The sequence below is a fragment of the Callorhinus ursinus genome, unplaced genomic scaffold (assembly GCF_003265705.2).
Source record: "Callorhinus ursinus isolate GAN/ISIS: 27379988/994484 unplaced genomic scaffold, GSC_fseal_2.0 scaffold3, whole genome shotgun sequence".
Classification (NCBI taxonomy): Eukaryota; Metazoa; Chordata; class Mammalia; order Carnivora; family Otariidae; genus Callorhinus; species Callorhinus ursinus.
In genome coordinates, this window is record NW_027397065.1 from 64,495,905 (window position 1) to 64,518,555 (window position 22,651).

Consider the following 22,651-nt stretch of genomic DNA (forward strand, 5'->3'; position numbering starts at 1 on the left):
AGACTCGAAGGGGCCACACTGGAAGGGCTTGAATACTAGGTTATATAGTTAAGATTTTCTCCTGTGATAGCAGGGAGCCATGGTAAGTTTTAGAACAGAGGTAGATTCCTGGTGAAAGCAGTGTTTAAAAAGGTTGATCCGAGAATAGTATGTGTGGGTAGGTTGGTGGGAGGAGAGCCTGCAGGTAGGGAGGGCTGTTGGGAGATGTTTTCAGTGGTCCAGATAATAATGGCTGGAGGAGATGTGATAGCCATCAGCTCCAGGAAAGGGAATGGATGTAAGAGACATGACAAAGCAAGAACAAAGAGAGACCTTAGTGAGATAGAGGGAAAGGATAAAAAATTCCTGGAAGTTTCGTAATAGAAATAATAGAAATCAGAAACGAGTTCACATTGAGTGTTCCTGTGTGGAAGATGTTGGCAGGTCATCAGGTGGCACATGTCCAGTAGGCTATTGGAAATGTGCAACTGGAAGAGAGAGAGAGGTCATAGCCAGATGATGAGGTTTGGAAATCATTAGCAGAGAGGTGGTGGCTGAAATCCTTCACTCCTGCCCCTAGACTTTCAGGATCAAACCTGTTTTAGCGCCCACACTGGTGGATTCCTAGTCTCATCCCTCTTTTCCTCCTTGTTATGGGCTGAATTGTGTCTCCCCAAAATTCATATATTGTATCCTATCTCCCAGTACCTCAGCATGTGACTGTATTTGGAGATAATGTCTTTAAAAAGGTAATTAAGATCAAATGAGGACATCGACCGGTGTCTTTATAGGAAGAGGAGATTAGGACAAAGACACATACAGAGGACAAGACCATGTGAAGACACAGGGAGCAGATGGCCATCTACAAGCCAAGCAGAAAGGCCTCGGAAGAAAACAACCCCACAGGCACCTTGATCTCCAGCTTATAGCCTCCAGAATTGTGAAAAAAAAAAAAAATCTCTGTTGTTGAAGTCATTCAGTCTGTGGCATCTTGTGATGGCAGCCCTAGCAAACGAATCCACTCCTCCAGGGACCAGTGTCCTTGTACCACCGGCCCGTTGGAGCTGAGGGCACCCCAGGCTGCCAACATATCCCTCTGCCTACATTTTAACAAGCTGTGGCCCAGCCCCTCATTATCTGGATATATTGTGGGTGGTATTTAGTGGCTATCAGAAATGTGGGTCCCTGGGAACTAAAAACAAAGTTATCCTTCCTTGATAACAGTGCTCTGTGTCTTGGGAGGCTCCCCATGGTGGGGACTCTGGTGTTCAGGGCAGAGCTTGTAGAAGAGGGAGTTGGTCAAAGAAGCCTTTCTGAGCACCCAGCTCACAGCTGTTCGAGGACTGTTCTGCCACCTGTTCCTAAGGCTGTCTCTGGCAACGGATTTCTCCATGTGCCTTCCTCTGAAAGCATGCTAGAACAGAAAGAAATGTGTCCTTCCTCGTTAGTAAGACAGAAAAATGAGTTTTACTGCACTTCTAATTCATACTTTTTTTCTTTTTATTTAATAATGATTCTGAATCTCGGTTGGGCCCTGTTTTTCAAAACACAAAATAAAGTACATGGGCGCTCTGAAGCCCAAGTTAGCACTTGAAGTAGCCCTCGGGGGAAAAAAACAGAGTGATATATTCGCACAACCACCTACAAAGAGCTTATCTATGAAAGGCTAGAAGAGCAAGTGTCCAGAAAGCTCCTGTTAATTCAATTGGACAAATTCCAAGTCCTGTCTTGTAGGCTTGTGACAGTGAAATATTCAGACCAGGACCATGTCCTTGGTGAGTTCTGTGTTCATTAGAGCTGGCCTTAGTGATGGATTAAGGCCGTTATTATGAGGAAGATGCTGATGAACTGTTCTCCATCTTCAGAGAGGACAGAATGAGAGCAAGTGGGCTGAAGGTGTAGCCAACAGAGTCATCCTGTCAGAAATAGAAAGCCTGCTTCTAAGGCCATTTTAAGGTCTGACTAGGTTGTGCTCTAGCTCCCTCCTCTGGGCTCCCTTAGTATTACCCTGCATTTCCCCCAGTCTTCACTAGGTTATGGAGTTACTTGTTTAGGTGCCGGTTTCTACCAGAAGACCGTGAACTCCCAGAGAGCATGGCTCCTGTCTCTTCTATCTTGGTCCCTCTGCCTCAGCCCCTAGATGGCTCTGGGTGATGTCTCAGTGGATGTGACTAACTCTCTCCTTCGAAAACTTTACAGTGTCCTAGAGACTCTGTGTGTGTGTATATGTATGTGTGTGTGTGTTAGAGAGGGGGGGGGAGAGACAAAGAGACAGAGACAGAGACAGAGAGAGACAGAGACAGAGCAAGAGAGCGCAAGAGAGAACAGGTGAAAAAGATCACGAATACTCTTGGAAATGGTTTGTTATCCTGGATATCAAATAAGTGCATCAGTAGTGTAGCTGAATATCTAGCCTGTATTGATCATGAAGACATCCTTATTGACTGATTGACTAACAGAAGGCTGAGAAACAGTTATTTGCTAGAGGGAGAGGTGTAGCTTCCTCTCTAGAGCTTTTTAAGGGAGATGATAGGGATATTTCTGAGATGGGGTGTGAGCAACCTGCTGAATGCACATTTTTCCCCCTAGACCTACAAGGTGAGTGGAACCATGAGGCTGTATACTGCTGAGTGATCAATATTTAGCTGCTACTTACTGACTTCTACCACATGTCAAGTGCTTTGTACATGCTATTTCACTGAATTTTCACATACTTCTTGAGATGACTGTTGTTCCCCCCCCCCACTTTACAGATGGGGAAATGGAGGTTCAGAGAGGTTTGTTTATTCATTTAGTCAACCATATTTATTGCTTTTGTGCTATGTGCTGAGCACTGTGCTGGGCTCTAGGGATACAACATTGACAAGACACATATAGTCCTTCCCCTATGGAGTTTACAATCTAGCAAGAAAGAGAAACATAAAAGAGGTAAGAGAGATTGTTCAAAGGGTGCTGTTGAAGTTTATAGCAGGAGGGTGCCCATTAGGAGCTCACTGTAGAGTGAGATATGGGGGAGCAAACAACCCATTACACTTGGTTTATAAGTGCTCCATAGAGTAAGCACTAGGTGCTAAGCGAGCACACAGAAGACAGTCCGAGAGGCATCTCAGAGAAAGTGACATCCTGAAAAACGAGTAGGAGTTGGCTAGGTTAAAAAAAAAAAAGGCAGGGGGTGGGGGGAAGGGGAAGGAAAGGGTTTCTAGGGAACAGAATATGCAGAGGCCAAAGGTGAGAACCACCATGATCCTTGAAAGTTAATTCTGGCTGGAATGTGGATTTGGAGTTAGAAATAGGCTGGAGAGGTAAGCAGTGGCCAGATATTAAGCATTATCATAAAAAGCTTGGACTTGATTTTAAGGCAACCAGACAGAGGATGAAGGTAGTGGTGGCCTGAATAATGTAGGAGCAGGTTAAGTGACTGTCTCATGACCAGAAAATGGTAACTTGGGATTGGAAATGAGGTTCTATCTAATTTGGAAGCTCATCCCATGACCACTGGCCCACATTGCCAGCAAACAGTCTACATACTGGAGAAGAAGTGGTGGAGACTCACTTATGGTTTTCTACCAATCTCTTCTCCTTACCTCCAACCCCCACAGGCTTTCCATTTTTTTATTTCCCCAGACCTTCAATAGCACAGAAGAGGGTGTGTCTCGGTCTGGGGACAGGTGGGAGACACTAGCACCCAGGAACAGTTCTATGACAGCCTTCCTGACTCTTGACTGCTTTCCACCACTTTTCCTGGTGTTGACATTTCTGTCCACTGCACATCAGTGCAAGAAACAAGCGGGATGCCTCCAGCGGGTGGGGAAGCTGCATCTGGGAGGCTTTTGCTGACTTCCTAAAACATGAGAAGAAAAAGAACCAGGTTCCCAGCTTGTAAGAGGAGCATGTTTTTGGGTGGGATGAAGAGGTTAAGATGCTCATGTTCTCTCCGCCGCCTTTTGTGTTCTTGCTGGGTGGATTCGAGGTGCATATGCTAGTGCATTGTTTTGCATTGTTTTTCTGAATGTCTCCTCAGCGGAGGGCTGCCATCTTGCCAATGTTTAACTAAATCTGCCTGCCATTATTTCATATTTTGGAACCCCAAAATGTTAAAATGCTTTCATGGTAAACAAAATGTTTTCAATAATTGCTCAAGAGAATTTGGAAAAGTAAGCTTGCTCTCTCCATCTTTATCTTTTCAGCAGGATGCTTGCCTTTGTTCAATTTTTTTTTTCCTTTTAGTATAATGTAGTGGATAAAGGTACAGTCCCTTCCCAGAGTTTGAATCCTGAATCTAACACTTAGTGGCTAGGCGACCTTGGGCAAATTACTTAACACTTCTGTGCCTCCTTTCCTTATGTGTAAGAAAGAAATAATAATGGGGTCTGTCTCACACTATGATTATGAGGGTTAAATGAGTTAATTAGAATATTTGGCACATAGTAGGTACTTCATAGTGTCAAGCTACCATTATTACTCATTAATTAGCTTGCATAACTTTTTAAATTCTAATCCTCAGATCCAAATATGCTTTTAGGAAAGCCTTTGGAGAGACAAATAGTGCCGACCTTCATCCTGAGCACCCTCTCCATGTGCAGTCCATCAGTATACAAGGAGATGATTAGGGGATGCGGCTTCCCTGAAGATCGAAAGAGGGAAGTACAATTCTGCTTTGCTAAACTTCTGTATTCAGAGTATTCAGAAGCATTTGCAAAGAATGAAATAATAGCCTATATGTTAACATATGTCACGTCAATCATTCCCAGCAAACTTCTGAGGCAGTATATAGTGCACAGCCCAGTAACAAATTGCAGAACCACAAATGATTTTTTTAAAAATGTAGATAATGTTCATCGTGTGAGTAAAATTCCGAAGTTTTTCCAAGTCACAGAGGAATGTACCTTGGGAGAGTACCTCTATCTCTATGTGGCTTGTTCTTTTAAAACCAGGTGAACTCCTATGGTTTCGAACAGTTTTTGTTACAGATCAGTTAATTCTTTAGCTCTGAAGATGAAGTGACTTTTATTTTCTTCGGCGACAGCTTTAACTAGAAAGTGCATGCATTAGTGGAGGGAGAAGGCTGCCCTTTGATTCTTCTAGATAGAGGCTGTGATAAACAAGTTCTCGACAGTCTGCACTGCCTGGGAATGTGCAGGTGACTATGGAGACAGCCGTGGAGGCACAAGAAGGGGCATATGGTCTTCACTGGCACGGCATACCAAAGTAATTAAAAATGTCTTAAAATGCAGAAACCCCCTAAACTGTAAACTATATCATGGTAGATGTCAAATTAGCATTTTCTGCCTCTTTTAAACAATGCCATAATCTCATTAATCTGCAGAAGGAACCAAATGCATGGACTCCAACCAGTTGGCTGGACATATGTTGCATATTGGACTGGCCATTTGGTTGGATCTGATTAAAGTGGAGAAATTGCATTTTATTTTGGGCACTGAACCCAAATCTGGGCCTGCTTATTACTTTTTGAGCTCCCTTTTTAAAGTGATAGGTTGTAAGTGCCAAAATTCAGTACCAACTTGCGTTAAAAAAAAAAGCCAAGAAGAAACTACACAGAGGAAAAGAACAAGGGTTGGAGCGGGAGACGTAAGTCTGGCTTCCGATCATTGGGATATATTAAATATCAGTATTCACAATATTACACATTAGAACTGTCAAATCCACAGGATTGTGCTCATTTACAGGCAAGGTGTCTCCGTTGATCAAAACGTTGTATTTATTTTGCAGAGTGTCATATACTACTAAGTCTTTTAGCACAATGCTTTGCTTTTAAATTCTTTATTAACACGTATGAAAATTTAAAAATCTAAATATTTTTGAAAGCGAAATGAATGTATATTGTTTGCTTGCATGGATGGACCCATTGTCTTAGTCAGTTTGGGCTGCTATAACAAAATGCCATAGATTGAGTGACTTAAACAACAGAAATTTATTTCTCACAGTTCTAGAGTGTAGAAGTCCAAGATCAAGACACCAGCTGATTTGGTGTGTGGCGAGAACTCCTTCCCGGTTGCCTTCTTGCGGTGTCTTCACATGGTGGGCAGAGAGCAATCATCTCTCGTGTGGTATCTCTTCTTATGAGAGCAGTAATCCCATTCACAAGGGCTCCACCCTGATGACCTAATCACCTCCCAAAGGTCCCACCTCCAAGGGCCATCACACTGGTGATTGAGGCTTCAGCAAATGGATTCTGGGGGACACATTATCAACCCATAGCACCCACTGATATTTCCCGAATAGTTGGCGTGTGCTTAGCGCACCATGCTAAGTATTCTAAGAATACACATTTGCATGGGATGCAGTAGGTATTTGTGGTTAGGGCGAACTCACTACCAGCTCACAAACTGGGCAGGGTGTGTCATCCTCAGGAAAGGGCAAAGGGCAAAGGGCAATGAGGATTCAGCGGACGATGAGATCATCTCTGGTGTGTATTTGGTGGGAGGAGTAGGATTCTGACCCGCGGACATGGGGGCAGGAAGGTGATTTGAAATCTTAGGAGTAAACGGGGGAAGGTAGGAAATCACAAGGAGCTACATAAAGGGGGGCACTGGAGGATAAGTCTGGAAAGGCGGATAATGGGGACCATCTTGTGGGGAGGACTCAATGGCAGATCACAGAGTGGTGGGCAGCAGGGGGCTCCTGGCAGTTTTTGAGCAGAGGAATGACAAAAACTGGACCTGTGCTAATACGGCAGTGTGTGATGTGTGGGAAAGGTGGGTGAGAGCCTCAGTTAGGAGATGATGATGACTGACCCCATGAGAGGGGATGAAGTCCTCCTCTGAGGAAGGGCAGTGAAAACAGAGCAAATGGGTAGTCAGAGTTACTGTGGGAACAGAATCCACAGGACACAGACTCTGAGTGACTGCGGGCTGATGCAGCAGGATCATAGGACCTCAGAATGGTCATTTTATTATTTATTATTATTATTTTTAAAGATTTTATTTATTTATTGACAGAGAGAGACACAGCGAGAGAGGGAACACAAGCAGGGGGAGTGGGAGAGGGAGAAGCAGGCTCCCCGCTGAGCAGGGAGCCCGATGCAGGGCTCGATCCCAGGACCCCAGGATCATGACCTGAGCCAAAGGCAGACGCTTAATGACTGAGCCACCCAGGCGCCCCAGAATGGTCATTTTAAACAGTAATAATCATTATACATTTGTAGACAGGCTAGTTGTTGAAAGGCTGTCTGGCGATAGAAGGCTCAAGAGACAAACTTTTGTTCTATCAAAGATGTCTTTTCAAAAGCTAAATCTTTCATTCCCTCAGACTAAGGTAAGCTGTGTCGGGGGATGGATGTGGGTGAGACGGGGAACAGGGCTCATGTTCTGTTTTGAGCTGTCCAACACCGCACCCCAGAGATTAGACATTCTTGTCAGTTTGTTCAAAAGAGGAGGAAACCCGACAGGAGGACCAGAGCAGGAACTGTCCCCACGACTCAACCACGCCACATACATTCTTCCATGACAAGACTTAATGTTTTCACAAGGTCTCAACACTGACTTTTTTTCATCAGTTTTACGAGAATTTCTGCTAAGATGGTGGCTGAAGTGGAGAAACGTGTTGGTAAAGATTTTAAATCCTGCAGGTCCATAGGCCTGCAATATCTATATGGAATTTTCGAATCCAAGAATGCTCACGGGCTGGACACTTGCTGGCATGCGAGAGGTGCTCAAGTTGATGGAAGAAAGAGGTTTCCCTTTGGACAGCGTGCTCTTTTGACCTATGCCCTAAATCCAGAGTTCTGATACAGGCGGGTCTCAGTCTTAGGAGACATAATAGCCATTTGATTTCATTAATCTCTCTTTTTGTGGCAGTAGAATTTTCTGAAAGGAAATGAGACCTCTGAGACTTGGCATAGAAACGGTAAATTAGAAATCTATCCATGAAGACTTCTCTGCATTTAATTAAGTGACACTCTCTAGGGATTTAGCAGTATATAGAGTAATAAACCCATCACACGGAACTGCTAAATATGTGAGCCTCAGTGCCCACTGTGACAATCACAATAAGATTCTAGTGGTATATGAAAACCTGCGGAAATGAGTCTTTTTGAAGAAATACTTGCTAGCGCGTTTTGGTCTTGATACTGTGACTCTGAGCGAGGCAAACACGAATTAAAATGGGTTGCCCGAGTTCAAGTGAAAGTATCAAATCCACATGAACCTTTTGTGGTTTTTCTTACGATGGGGGAGAAGCTGCTGAGGAGAAAGAGTCCTCTCTGTCTCGTGATGGGGAACTTCTAGGACGACTTCTATATTGTTCTGTGTGACTCGTGACTAATGACTGTGTTGGAGATATTCAACAAAGCAGTGAGATCTGTTCCTAGTCCTGCTGAATCCTTTAGGGATTTCCTTAGAGACTCTCTAATACACTGGGCAGGAACAGCTTATGGAGGCAGGGAAGTTATAATGCACTAATCACACCTTGGAATTTAACTTCACACTGCTCAGTCCATACAGACCTGCCCACTTCCTTGCAGAAAGGAATTGCCATTAATTATAGGCTAGTAAAGGAGTGTGTGTGTGTGTGTGTGTGTGTGTGTGTGTGTGTGTGTGTGTAACTAGTATTTTAATGAGATGTGATACAGTTCCATTTCCAGCTTTGTGGGTATAGCTGATTACAGTAAACACTGGAAATGGATCTTGTTTTGATTTTGTCACTATCTTTTTTAAGGGTCTTTCATCCTTTCTGTGACAGGTATATTCATTTAGTGACAGCTTGGAAAATTTTTAAGCCTTTGGCAGATTTTTTTTTTAAACTGCCTTAAAACATTCCCTCCCTATTAAAAGAAGAGGGGAACTTACGAGCACATTTTGCAGATGATGAAACCGAATTCACTGAGGCACAAAGTTAGCTCACCCCCTAGCGATGTTAGTGGCAGAAAGAGCTCCCGTTGGGGGCTCTAGGGTGAGATCCGGATCCAAGGGCTGGCTCTGCCCCTTTCTACAAGATTCACCGTGGACAGGTCTTCTAGGTCTGAGCCTCAGTTACCTTATATGTAAAATGGGGATGTAATAGATGAGAGAATGTATGTAGGGCCTAGAACCATGCCTCATACCTAGCTGGGGCTCAGCAAATGTTAGTGGTCATTAGCATCATTACAAGCCTGATCCAAATTCCCATGCACAGCTGGGGTCTCACTGCCAATGTTGACCGCCCCTGCCTCTGGCTGTAACCTGGGTGCTGGGCTGCTGATCTGGGCAATGGGCTTTAACTTCCAGCTTCAGTCCTTCCCTTCTGCTTCCAGTCTCCTTCTAGATGCCTCCACTTTCAATTCTCGTTGACTGCCCTTGGATAGCAGTAGCCTGTGCCAATATGTTTGGATTTAATGGCCATTGCTGCTTCTTAGACAAGAGCCTCATTCGGAAAATTGTGTAATCTTGAGCCAAAAGTTAGTACGGGCTTTGAAGCCAGATACACTGAGTTTGAATCTTAGTTTCACATCTTATGATCTGAGGAAGTCTAGCCCAAGGAGCCGGCATAGCGCAGTGATTTCAGGCTAGAGTCATATGGTCAGACCATGTATGTTGAAATCCTTATTTCCTAGATGAACTACTTAATCTCCCTGTGCCTCAGTTTCCTCATCTGAAAAATTGGGTTAATAATTATCTTTACCTCATAGGATTAGCGTGAGGACTAAATGGTACTGCACTGAGTGCTCAGCTCATTATTATAGTGAGTACCCAATAGATATTTGTTGGTGGTGATACTTTCACACATGGCCACGTGTTAGACATTTAATCCCTCAGAGACTCAATTTTTTCACCTGTAAGATTGGAAAAGTTATATCTGTCTCATAAAGATGGGAGGAATAGATGTGATAATGTACATAAAGGACATGATGCATAGTAGAATCCTGATAAATGAATTAACTATTTCTTTATTTCCACAAATTAGTCTTCATGCTGGAGAGCCCTCACTGGCCAAAGGCCTTCCATGACCAACTTCATGCCTTTCATTTGCTGCTGAAGTTGAACGACATTCCCTAAAGAACTGACAGCTTTCCAGAGTGGATTCTGTTCCAGGTATTACCAGACAAGCCAACCCCTGCCCAGGTGGGGCCTACGTAATTTCTGTGCACACAGACATGGTTCCTAGGGCCCTGGGGGTGGCCTGGCCTGTGAGGCTGCTATATTTGATTTCTGTAGGTCAACAAATACACATGTGAAATTAAATAAGCACGTTAGTCACGGCAGGTTCAAGTTGCTGTAATTAGCTTCTGTCTGGCTTGCTGTAGCGGCAGCAGGCCTGTGCTCCTTACTGCAAGACAAGTCTGGTCCCAGAGCTCTGAGGGCGCTGTGGCTAAAAGCACTTGACGCTGATGCTTCAGGATGGATGCTGGCAAAAGCCTCTTCCTGTGGTGGTGGTGGTGAGTGTGGGGCCTTTAAGTTTTCAGGCTGTAGAGAGTTCCTGAGCAAGCTATTAGGCCTTGCATGGGGGATATAAAGATGGGCTAGACATGGTCTTTGATTGCAAGGAACCGTGATGGGGACAGGGGCAGGGAGGGGCACATACAGACCAGGAGCAAAAGATGAAGCCACTCTGGGTTCATCTCATTCTTTGGGTCTTGCTGGGGAGGTGTGGTTGAGCCAGGTGTGGCTACCTGCTGGGCCCTGGACCATCTTACCTGTGAGTGTCCCAGTGTTCCCCTTGGTCTCTATCCCTGCACGGGCCTAGCTTCTCCCTCTGCTCAAAATCTCTGAGCCCTAGCTGGGCCCCAGCCTGGCCTCCCTTTCCTTCTCTTTCCTGGAAATATGGCATCTTTTAGATTGAGTTATAGTCTCTGCATTTCATTACCCTCCAATCTACCAAACCAGTCATGCAATTAATCACAAGGATAATGATGGTAATAGTAATGGTCACAATACATTGCTTTGGTAAAGTTCTGATTTTTCAGAGCAAATCGCATTTTTATCTCATTTTTAAAAGAAGCCGCTACGTACGCCTATTCCTCATCTCCACCAGCGTGTGAGTTCCAGCTATGTTTGTCAGTCTTGGAGGTACAAGGAAGCATACTATGCAATGCCCACCCACCCATCCTCTACCCTCCAAGGGGAAGCAGTGTAGAAAGTAAAGATAATATGAGCTTTGTCCAACTCTTTGCTACTTACAAGCTCTCTGACCTTTATCATGTTATTCAACCTTAGTTTTCATGTCTGTAATATAGGAATAATAGTAGTATTTATTTGTGTGCGTGAATGTCCTATATAAACCTAGTGAAAGAATTAGGCACCCAGGATGTATTATAAGCATAATCTCCTATACCTTACCACAGCTCTGCAAGGTAAGTGTTACTATTCCTGTGTTACAGGGGAGAAAACTGAGGCCTAGGGATATTCTTAAGGTCACAAAACCTATTATGTGGTAAAGCTGGGATTCAAATACAGATCTTGGATAGATACCACAGTGGAGCTTATTAGGTGCTGAGCCCAAAGGAGTGGTATACACAGTGAGAACTGGAGGAACGCAGAAATGAGCCCAAGAGATGAGTGCCTGCTTATTCTGAACACGTGCTTGCTTCCACCCTATTTTTTAATGTTATGCACTTCTACTTTTAACAAGACAATAACAACACTGAAGGATACTATTCTGGAATAATTTGTGTTTATACCAGTGTTTGCATGATCTTAGATATTCTGCTCTCAGTAAATGCTAGCGTGAGATATTTGTACTCAAAGTTTTGCTCAAATAAAAGGGACATTTTGTTTAAAGGGCAACATTTTGGTGATTACAAGACCAAATACACTTTATGGGACGTTGTGACTCACTTTTGCAGCAGTACCCTCTGGTGGTAAATCTTGGAAATCATTTACTTCTTACAGAATGTGAGAACTAAATGGGGAAAAAAAATTCCTGGATTTATGCTCAATCTTTCTGACTCTCTGGCTAAAATATTAGCCAGTTAACCCTGGCATCTTTATTTTTGTATGAAATATCTTTATAAAGGTCCAAAATTGTAAGAGAAGAGGTGACTTTTTACACAAACATTGGCCGTGTTTGCCTTTAATGATTTTGGGTAAATATTTGGGAAAATATTTTGAAATCATGTTAGGTGAATTAATGTCAAGGAAATTAAATATTGCCTAAAGATTTTTACTTGCTGCCTTTTCCACAGAGTCATTTTAGAGAATGTCGTACTGGAATAAGATCTTCATTTATTTATATCTTCTTCTCCATAAAATCCACTAAAACAAACAAAAAAGACATCCAAGTCGGATTTTGCTTGGGTTTGTTTGGAGTCATAGTTCCAAAGCCCTTGGTTAAAGGTTGAATATTCTACTTTTCCTCAGATGGTCAGGATTCTAAGGTTGGAGTTGGAAGTAAATTATGGAGAGTATCATTGAAATTGCCATACTTTCTCTTAGGTTCTCAAATGTGGCATCTAATTCTGTGGTCTAAAGGATATCCTGAATGGTGTTCCTCCAAAACATGTGATATGAGCAGGTGCTACCCACCAGCCATTGTGTCAGGTGCTTTACATCCTGTTCAATCTTCACACTCCTTTGAGGTCTGATTATAGCCTCATTTTCTAGAAGAAAGGGACTCAGAGATCTTAGGTAACTTGCCACCCAGCTGTTAAGTGGCAGGTCTGGAATTCAACCTCAGATCTCTGGCCTCTCATTTTATGGTTTTGCCTTCTTCCTGTGTAGGACCCCAAGTGCTGGCTGGTGTTCATAGGCAACTCAAACCCCAAGCTAAAACTGTGAACTTGGCTGTGTGTTATGCTCCCTCAGGGGAGAGTAGCAGCGGGGCTAATGTGTTTGTGTAAACAATGTAGGCTGACACGTGGCAATGTCACCTCTACGGAGCTACAGGAAACAGAAAGCTCTGCTTTGCCCCCTACCAATAAGTTAAAATAAAGCACGTCTAGGACGTGCACTCAGTACGGTGAGATTTTCGCAGAGCCCCATCTGTCCAGCCTGGCAAGACTCCTTTAAACGCAGTACCTACCTCTACGGCGCAAGTTGGAATTCCCCATTGCCCTCAAGAAACTAGACCCAACCCAAACTTGCACCTTACCTGGTATCTCTCTTGGTTCCTGACTTTGCCACTCATTTGCTCATCATGGGCTAACCCTGTCCCTGAGATTTGCTACACTTTGGTGCTTTCCTGCTTAATGACGTTAGCTCCCAACGTCAATTCTGCCTCCCTTTCTTGGAAAAAGTACTTTGTAAAAAATATTTACAATCCTAATCTTCTCACTCACTGATACACTGTTGGCAGGAGGGTAAATAGACTCTTTGGAAGGCAATTTGGCAGTAGCTATCCCGTAATTTCACTTCTAGGAATTTATTCTATATAGCTACACATGCATATGTTCAAAGATACATTTATAAGAATGTGCATTGCAGTATTGTTTGTAATAGCAAAAAAATTAAACAAATAAAAGGAAAACCCCTCTAATATCCATCAATAGGATACTAATTAAACAAATAAAGGCTGCTCGATTCCATAATATGTTTATACTATAGTCAAGCAGCTGTTGAATAAATGACATGGATATATGTGTTAATGTTCCCCTGAAATATGGCTAGAAATGGCTCTACAATGTACTGTTCAATTTAAAAAAGACAAGTTGCAGAACAGTGTATATAGTAGAAAAATCATATGACTTTGTATCTTCATAGGAAAAATATATGGAATGATAACACCAAACTGTTAACAATGGGTAATCCCTGGGGAGTGGGGTCTGGAATGAGGAAGGAGCAGAATAGGGTGGAGGGAGTGTCTATTTTCTACTTATAAAATTCAGGATTATTTGAATTTTTAAGAATAGGCATGTGTGAGTTTCAGAATTAAGAAACTAATACTTTCTATATATTAATTTGTAGCAAGAATTGAAACAGAATTCTGCCACGAATGGAGACCACATGCAGCATTTGAGGGCCATTTGATCTAGTACTCCCAGGATTCCCTATTCCACTCACATGTCTCAGATTTACCTTGGCCAATGCCCCTGGAGCTTGCCGTAGGTGGACCTGAGCACCCGAGTGTGTGACAGCTAGACAGTGGGCAGGGTTGGCAAGCATCCGCTGTCTGCCATGCTTTGCACCCCTCCTCCTTTGCTGTAGGCCTGTCAGGTTTATCATCACAAATAGGAATTCACAGTGAGGAAAGAAGGTGACGTGGCCTGGATAAGTGCAGTAATCAATTAGAAAGCATAGTGGACGACCCAGTTCCGCAAACTGGAAGAAGCTTTCAAAGGTTCCCCAGACCTCAAGTGGGAGCCCCGGTTCCTTGAGAAAGCCTGGTCCCCATACGTTAACAGATCACTGTGATTTCCCAGCAGGCTGGCAGGGGACATCAGGGACATTTTGAACATGTGCCAGGCTGGGGGCTGTCAACACCAAGGGATGATCTGAGTCCTGGAGGGTGTGGGCTACCAGGTCAATAGCTAAAAATCAGGTACAAGGAATGAAGTTACCCAGAATGGGCCACAGGGTGGGGAAGTTCTCTAAGAGTCTTCTTGAAGGTCAGTGTCAGTAAGACCTGGGGTTGGGGCTGGCCCTGAGTATGTAGGGAAAGGAGGGGCCCAGGCTCTGTAGGGAGAGAAGGCATATGCAGAATTGGCAGCTGCAGATGGCCTGAGAGGTGGGGAATTTTGCCTCTTCTGGTTTCCAATTACCCCAGCTTCTTGAAAAAGTTTTCTTGAAAAAACTGAGCTGAGTGTGGGTGTTGGGGTGGGTATGTAAGAAAGGAATGGCTTAATGAGCAACTGAAGCCACCATACATTATCATCAGGACTACATTGTTCTTTTTATTTGGAATCCTGAAAATGGTGAGTATATAAAGACCTTGAGGGCTTAGTGAGTGTTGGAAAAACCATCACATAACTGCTATTTCAAGAGTCCAGCACATGAAATAGTGCCCTGAACTTCTAGCCTTTCTGGTGACTGTTCTTCTCTGTCATAATCTCCAATCACCCTCACTTCCAGCCACTCTGGCCTTGTCACTGTTCCTTGGACATGCCTCAGGGCCTTTGCACCGATTCTTCTCTATGCCTGGACCCCTTTTCCCCAAGTTAGCTACATGCCTCACTTCTGTACCTCCTTCAATGCTGTTCAAAAGTCACTTTCTCAGGGAGGCCTAACCTGACCATCCTATCTTAGATTGCACTCCAAATTTCCTTTACTTTGCTTCCCCCCTGCCATAGTGATCATTGCAAAATTTACTTAGTTTTTAATATTTATTGCCTACCACCCTTCTCAGCCTCCTTCTTACATCCCAGAAAGTAAACTCTGTGAGTAAGTACAGTGGTGTTTTTTTTTTCTTTGTCTGCTTTGTTTATTGACAAACATCCAGTGCCTAGAACAGTGCCTAACACAAGGAGTGTTCTGTAAGTATTTGTTGAATGAATGAATACACTGTAGTACAAGTGGTAAAGGGCTTGGGATCCCTTGGTCATGGAATGCTGCCCAGATATGTAGAAACAATTTCCGAAGCATTTCCAAAGACCTACTTTCTTTCTCCTCCTTCCACTTCCAAATCCCAATGGATTTAGGTCTTGGCATTCAGCCCAAGAGATATGATTGCTGGCAAAAGTTGAGTGAAACAGTTAAGAGCATGGGTCTGGAGTCAGAGAGACCCAAGTTGGAACCTAAGCCTTTCCACATACCAGCTGTGTGACTCTGGGGAAATTATCTTCTCCAAGCCTGAGAATGATATTTGTGTGTGAATGCATAAAGCCTGGCCTTAAATGTGCCATTAAATGTGGTGGCTTATGTTATCAATGATGGAGATGGACGAAAGAAATGGGGCAATGAATTTTAAAAGGGCGGTTTCCATCATAGTCATTTAAGCTGCCTTAGATGAAAATATTGGGGAAAACCCACCACATTTCCAGTTAAATTTAAAAATATCAAGAGATTTTTAGTAGATTCTGGGTTTTTCCTTCAATAAGGTAAATTATTTTTTAAAAGCCCAAGGTCTTGGAGTTGAGTAATGTCTTTGAGCCTCGGCTCTCCCTCCCAGGAAGATGCATAGAAACCAGGAGGTACCTCACTCATGCCAGGGATGCAGCACATGGAACCAAGCAGAGAATCTGCGTGGTTCCAACATCCGGAGCCAGGTTACCAGGGCAGATGGAAAATAGCAACATGCAAAACCTGTGGGTTCAGCTGAGGGAAGCCAAGGCAGAAAGAGTTGGATGAAGCGGACGGAAAGGGAGCCAGAACCAAACCCAGGCAGGTGGCTGTGGCAGCTTTTCATCCAGCCCGTGGCTCCAAGTGGAGACAAGGAAACGGGAGCAGAAAACTTAGGGCTACCTGGACCAACCTTCCCTATCGGAACTAACAGCTCACAGCCCAGAGGGTAGCCTCATACTCTTTTTCCTGACGCCTGCCCCATTGCTTGGCCTCTTCCCTAACCTGCCTCCCCCTCTCCCTTACTAGTTCTTCTCGGAGGCTTCTGGGATCCTTGCCTCAAACATACGCTTGTACCTGAATCATTGACCCCAGATAAGCTTCAGGGAAAACCCAACCCAACACTGAACGCGGCTCACGGCTTCCGTTTTTTTAACAGCTCATGAAAGAACTCTGATTGGTCAGCTGTGGTCACATGCTCAGGGGGCCTTTGATTGGCAGCCTCTCCTCCATTTCCTCTCCTCCCCCGCGCCCACGTGATCTGATCTCGCCTGTCTGCCAGCAGAGCTCTGGCAGGTGCGAGCTTTGTGGCAAGACCCTGAGGAGGCGTTGGTGAGCGCCGTCCCTGCTTCACCTACACACGTTTAGAAACTGTGGACATTGCCACGAAAGAAAAGCACAGGGTGCAGTCAGTGGGAGGGGACATGGTAGAGGCAGTGCTGTGCTCCCCGGCCGCCATGTGCAGAGCAGGTAGTAAAGAGGGCAAGAGCGGAGGGCATGGCAGGAGAGCCGGCGAGAGGCAGTGGCTTGTTCAGAGGGGTGACCCTGGAGTCGGGAGGAAGGCGGGAAAAACTCAGAAACCTTCCAAGGACCTCCCCTATTGCCTTGGAACGTGACTTCATTCTCGCAAGTCCCCGTGATAGCCCTGGGGCAAATGGAAAAACAAAACAGAACAAAACTAAAGGAAAACAAGAAAAACCACATTGCGATTGGCTAACATTAGGAAACTTTAGGAGAAGCAAAAGAAAACCAAGGAGTGCCCTCTAGTCTAAAGATTAATCGTGTTCATCGTATTTAGTATTAAATACTAATACCACCCCCCTGCCTTAGTTTCAATGCAGCCATTTGCTGTTTGGAACTTGTAATAGAGAAGGGTTCCTCGGCTTCTGAAAAATACTGCCTAAATAAATGTCACATCTTGGCATTTCCCCATATTCCCGTTATTTTATTCCTTTGGGGTATTCCAAAGGATGAACTCGTCTGTGAATCTGATCTCCGTTTCTGATTGTGTAAGTGGTAGCAGTGGTTTTTATGTGTGTTTTTCATGAAATTATTTACATACGAGACAAAGATAGCTCAGAAATATAAGCTCCTTCACTATCTCTCCACAATGTAGTGTGAAAAGATAGTGACCATTTTGTGGAGACCCGGTAATTTGGGGTGGCTAAATCATTACCCCAAAGCGTATCTGGTGCTGCCCAGGCCTCCTTTCTCTGCAGACAGTTAACAGGGCTGCTAACCTTGGGGCAAACCCCCGCACTGATCCCACTTCCTCTCAGCCGCAGCCACGGGTTTGCCGGGGGGTGCGAAGCATAGTGAACCAGGCTTGTTTCCAACCAGTAGAAGGAACTAGAGCGGCGGGGGGCTCCCCAGTTAACTCACCCACGCCACCTGCTAGCGCTGAAGAAAGGTCTGAGGCTTTAAGAATATAACTGGCTGGTTCGAATTTGCCAGACCCTTCTCCCATTTAGCACTTCACTGAGCTTATTAACAAATATTTACAGATGACATTGCTTAGAGTACAAAGGTGTGTCCATGTTTTGTTTGTTTGCTTGGGTTTTTTTGTCTTGTGTATTTTAGGTCTTCAGAATCTGTCAGGCACTCAAGCAAGCCCCTTGGCAGTTTTAGTTCTCTTTCCCAATATGCCCCTGTCCCCCAACACTCAGTTCCTTTAATCGCTCCTCTTTTTATTTTCTTCTTCTTTTTAGAAAAAAATCACTTTCCCCCCATCCCTTAACTGCTATTCCACTTGTATTGTTCCTTTCCCCGCCCGTTAGGCTGTGTCCTTGCCATTCTTGCCTCTCCTTTCCCTTTTGTTTTTCTTCCTTCCTGTGCTCCCTTGTTATATCTCATGAACTCAGAAATTGCCCTCCAGATACCCTGGTGTCACCATCTATTCGGTGGTAAGGGCTGCTCCCACTCTGCCTTGGAAGATGACATTTCCCAGAGTGTTCCCCATAGAGGCTCACCGGTCTGACCCAGATAATGCTACCAGTTAAAATAACCCTGGCTCAGGGCCCACGGGACTCACCAGTCATTACGCTGTATTGGAAAGTAAAACTGCTTTGGCAGCCTCATTAGATTATAATCAACTCAAATCTTCCTTCTGGCTTCTCAGAGCATAGCATGTGTCCCCAGGAGCAGCAGAGGGGAGAAAATCACTTCTCCTCCCCAGCTTTCTGTACTTCTAGGCTCTTGGCTCAAATTAAATATTTGTTCACTGGCCACCATGCCTGTCACCTTAAGTGGGTTTCTAATGTGTTTTGGAAGCTCCAGGGAGCTTCAGGAGAGTCTTAAAGAGTGCAGTCCCAGAGTATAATTGTATAGGCCAGTGGATGCTGGGCCGAGAAGTATGAGCCATATTAATTACCATAATAATAGTAATAATAGCGGGTGCTCACTGGATGCTTATCAAATACCACACCCTTTTCTATATTAATTCGTTTCATCTTCAGATTCATCCTATGGGCTATGTACTATATTAACCCTATTTCAGGTGGAGGATATTGTGGCACAGAGTGGTTAAGTAACTTGCCCAAAGTAACAGTTAATAAGTGGCAGATTCAGGATTGGAGCCCAGAAAGACTGTCATTAGTATCCATGCCCCTCAATATTTTCCTGTACCTCAATCTGGAGATAATAAGGAACTCAGAAGGTTGGTAAGTGGATGGCATAAAAACAATGATGCTCAGGAAGAGTCTTTTGGAGCAAGGGAGAGCCATTGATGGATGAGTCAAGGAATCTGATAAGAGCCTCTTCTAATATATCCTGGTATGCAAATATTAAAGTCTGAATTAGAGTCAAAGCAGTGAATATGGAAAGCCATAGATGTAAGAGATGGTATGAAGGATTTATCTGAGCTAATTTGGGACACAAATGGAAGAGTGTGGCCTGGAATGTTCTCCCCGGAGAGAATGATGGGGTCATGGTCAGAAGTGGAGGCGGCAGAAAGGGCCTTTGGCTTGTGTGGCCCTGAGATATTGGGTTGATAAGTTTTCCAGGCTGCAGGGATGAAGCATCCTCCCACCTCCCCATATTCTGTCCCTGAAAGGAAGGATGCTGATGTGGATTAGTTACACTCAAGGGGTCCAGGATGCTAGAAGGTGGGGCTCTTGCTGGGAGGAGTGAAAAGATTATAGACAGAACCACCCTGCACCCCTTGTCTTTCCCAGGATGATGGAAAGTCAGGTTCCAGGCACCTCCAGGCCTGAGATCCCCTAAGGCCCTAGTGGGTGAGGCCAGGGGAAAGATGCCTGGAGGGTAGCTCAGAGTAAGGGTGTATTCACATTTTTACACACTCCCATACTTCCTTCTCTGGAGGGAAAATGGTAAGATGTGAGACTCAAGAACATGGTGGGGTCTGGGAAGAAAAGAGCCAAGTAATAGCCTATTCAGACTGGCTTACTTCTAGGTCTGGTTCTAAAGTGGGGGTGGGGAGAAGGTCCTCAAAACTTAGCTCCCCAGGGTAGGGCTAGGAGTTTGATGCTGAAACTCCAGGCTGTATTGAAGACTGTGTATTTGCCCTTGATCAATGTCCCCCATAATCCAGAGCAGAGGTCATCAATGGCATGGGATTGAAGGATGCAGTATTCATTTTTATCAACCACGATAATGATACTTCCTTTGTCTAACCAGTTTAAATCCTCCTCTCTAGTTCTTTGGTGACCTAACCTGCTTATATTTTCCCATTCCAATAAGACACCCAGTGGTGATAAATATCCTTGAAATATTTGGTTCAAAGAACTAAATAGGAGCTACAAAAAATAAAGGCATCTCCCTCTACCCTCTGAAGTATTACGGGAGCCTGATAAAATGATATATCTGAAGCCATGATTTAAAAAAGCTCTTATTGCCAATAAACAAATAAAAACCAAGGGCTATGAGAATGTTAATAATTTGGAGATGTAGGTGGACGTATCAATATTCTTGAATAACACATGTTCACACTTCATCTTTTTAATTAACAAAGTCCTTTTTCTTGTAATTTCAGCTGGAGTGATCCCAGGGTAAGAGAACAAAACTTGGATTTATGTGACTAGGATTTTTTTTTTATTTCATCGCTGAATCCAAATAGTGTTTTCCTAGTGTGAAAACAGATGGCAAAGACTTTATTTGTGGTCAAAGGCATTATGTATGAGAGTGAACCTTTCTTCAACAGGCAGATTTGAATAAATTCAGGAAGTGATTTAAGACATGTTTTGTCTCATGGAATGTGATCTATAGCAGGTACTTTGATTAACAAAATTTATACACTCAAACCCAGTGAATCAGAGAAGCTAATTTTCATTCTGGCAAATCATGATTTTTTTTTCTTTGCCATTGAGTATGTGCCTGGAGAGCAGGACTGTCTGGGAAAACTCAGTCTCTGACTGAGTCAGAGTTTGCATGTTCCTCTGTCCTTGCTGAAGAGTGTCTTCTGAACTTGTTTTCAAGACCTCATTTGGTTTAAAAGAAACTATTTGAGGAGATAACTAAATTCTGGCTTGCTGTTAACCTTCTTAGTCGATACATTATAATTTTGATATTTCCAACAATGCAAAAGTTTAAATGGGGTATTATCCTTAAAGGATGTTGGAAGCCATAAATCACCTCGCAAATTATAACATACAGCTTTGATATAAAGCCAAATGTTTCCTACATTCCCAATAGGAATTAGAAAATTGGGGTTAACTCTTCCCTGCTTCCATAGTATAAATTGGATAACTATAGTTTTGGAACCAAAATGGGATACTTGCAGGAGGTTATTAAAGGCCATACACAGGTGTGGGAAATAGCTGGAAATATGGGTTGGCAGTGACTTACCTGTCATTGGTTATTCTTGGGGCATTTTCCTCCTGAGTTCATCAGTGAATTTCTTGGATTGTATTTTCTTGATTTTTCTTCTCAGTTTCTTTTCACCCCCATCCGTACACTGACTCGAGTTCAGGTACTGAAGGAAGATGAGGTGCCACAGTGCCAGAACTGGCTTGGGGGGTCTGAACTGGACCAAGGCAGAGGCAATGTCCACTAATGAAATTTTTGCTTGGCAATGTAGGGCATGTAAGTCCTCATAGATCTTGGGGGTCTTAAACTTTAGTGGGATGAGAATCTCCTGGTTAACAGTAACCTTGTAAAAGACCAAAAACCAAATTCTGTTACATTAAGTCTGGGATGGAGTCCAGGAATCTATATTTATAATCATTCTAGGGAATTCTGCTGCAGTTGGTTGAAAGGACTGCAGTTTGAGAAACACTGCACAGAGTCCTAACTCCATGGCACCCTAGTGCTCGAGAAAATTGATTACAGTTATTAAAGTCACTACTTTTCTTTTGTTTTAAACTTTAAAGAAATTAAAAAAAAATTTTAGTTTAAGTAGGTTACACACCCAGTGTGGGCCTTGAACTCATTACCCTGAGATTTAGAGTTGCATGCTCTACCAACTGAGCCAGCCAGATGTCCCCCAACTTTTCTTTGTGTAGAGATAATATCCTTCTGTCTCAATAACTGAATGAATGAATGTGGCATTGTCTACTCTAGGAGGTTTAATGATTCTGATCCCTTCCTTACCAAGTATGGGAGATGCAAGGTGAATGTCATGTCACTTCCAGTGATGACACGGTCTCGGTGACCAAAGTAGCAGTGTGAGAATAAAGATCCAAGCCTTCAATACCTAACACTTGAATCATTTTTTCCGAGTTGACTTGTAAATCAATAAGAAACAACCAGAGTCAGCCAATTAGTAAATAAACACAAAAACAGGAAGAGCACAGAGGATGACATAAAGCAGTGGGGATCTAGTTCATCCTGTAGGAGCAGTATTAAGAGTGACAGCTCAAAGAGCTGTGAGTTGGGTTTCAGAAGCGATGTGATCACAAAGGAGGGGGATTCTCAGCCTCAAAATGCTACTGTGTGGTTTTCATAAATGTATTTAGATCCCTGTTATTCTGGGGTCTGACATGTAAAAGTTACAAGTGGGGCTCAGTGTAGAGAGCATAGAAATGTGTTACGTGGCCCCCCACAGTTTACTTTTGGCAGGCCCTTGGAGGGAAATGGAGCCTTGGCTCTCAGACCTTACAGGTAGTTTGGCAAATGTTTCGTGTGTGCCTACTGTGTGCTCAGCATTGAGCCCAGAGCCATGATAGTCTGACTCATGTTCTGTGTTCATTACCAGCCAGACAGCTGCCTTGTAGTTCTCAGAGCCAAACTGAAGCTGGCTTGAAATCCTTGGGTATAGCACACAGACATCAGCAGCTTTCTACGTTCTGAGCTTTCACTCTTGCTTAAAGGGCCAACTCTGTCCCACAACCCAGAGAGATTGAAGTGCCGAC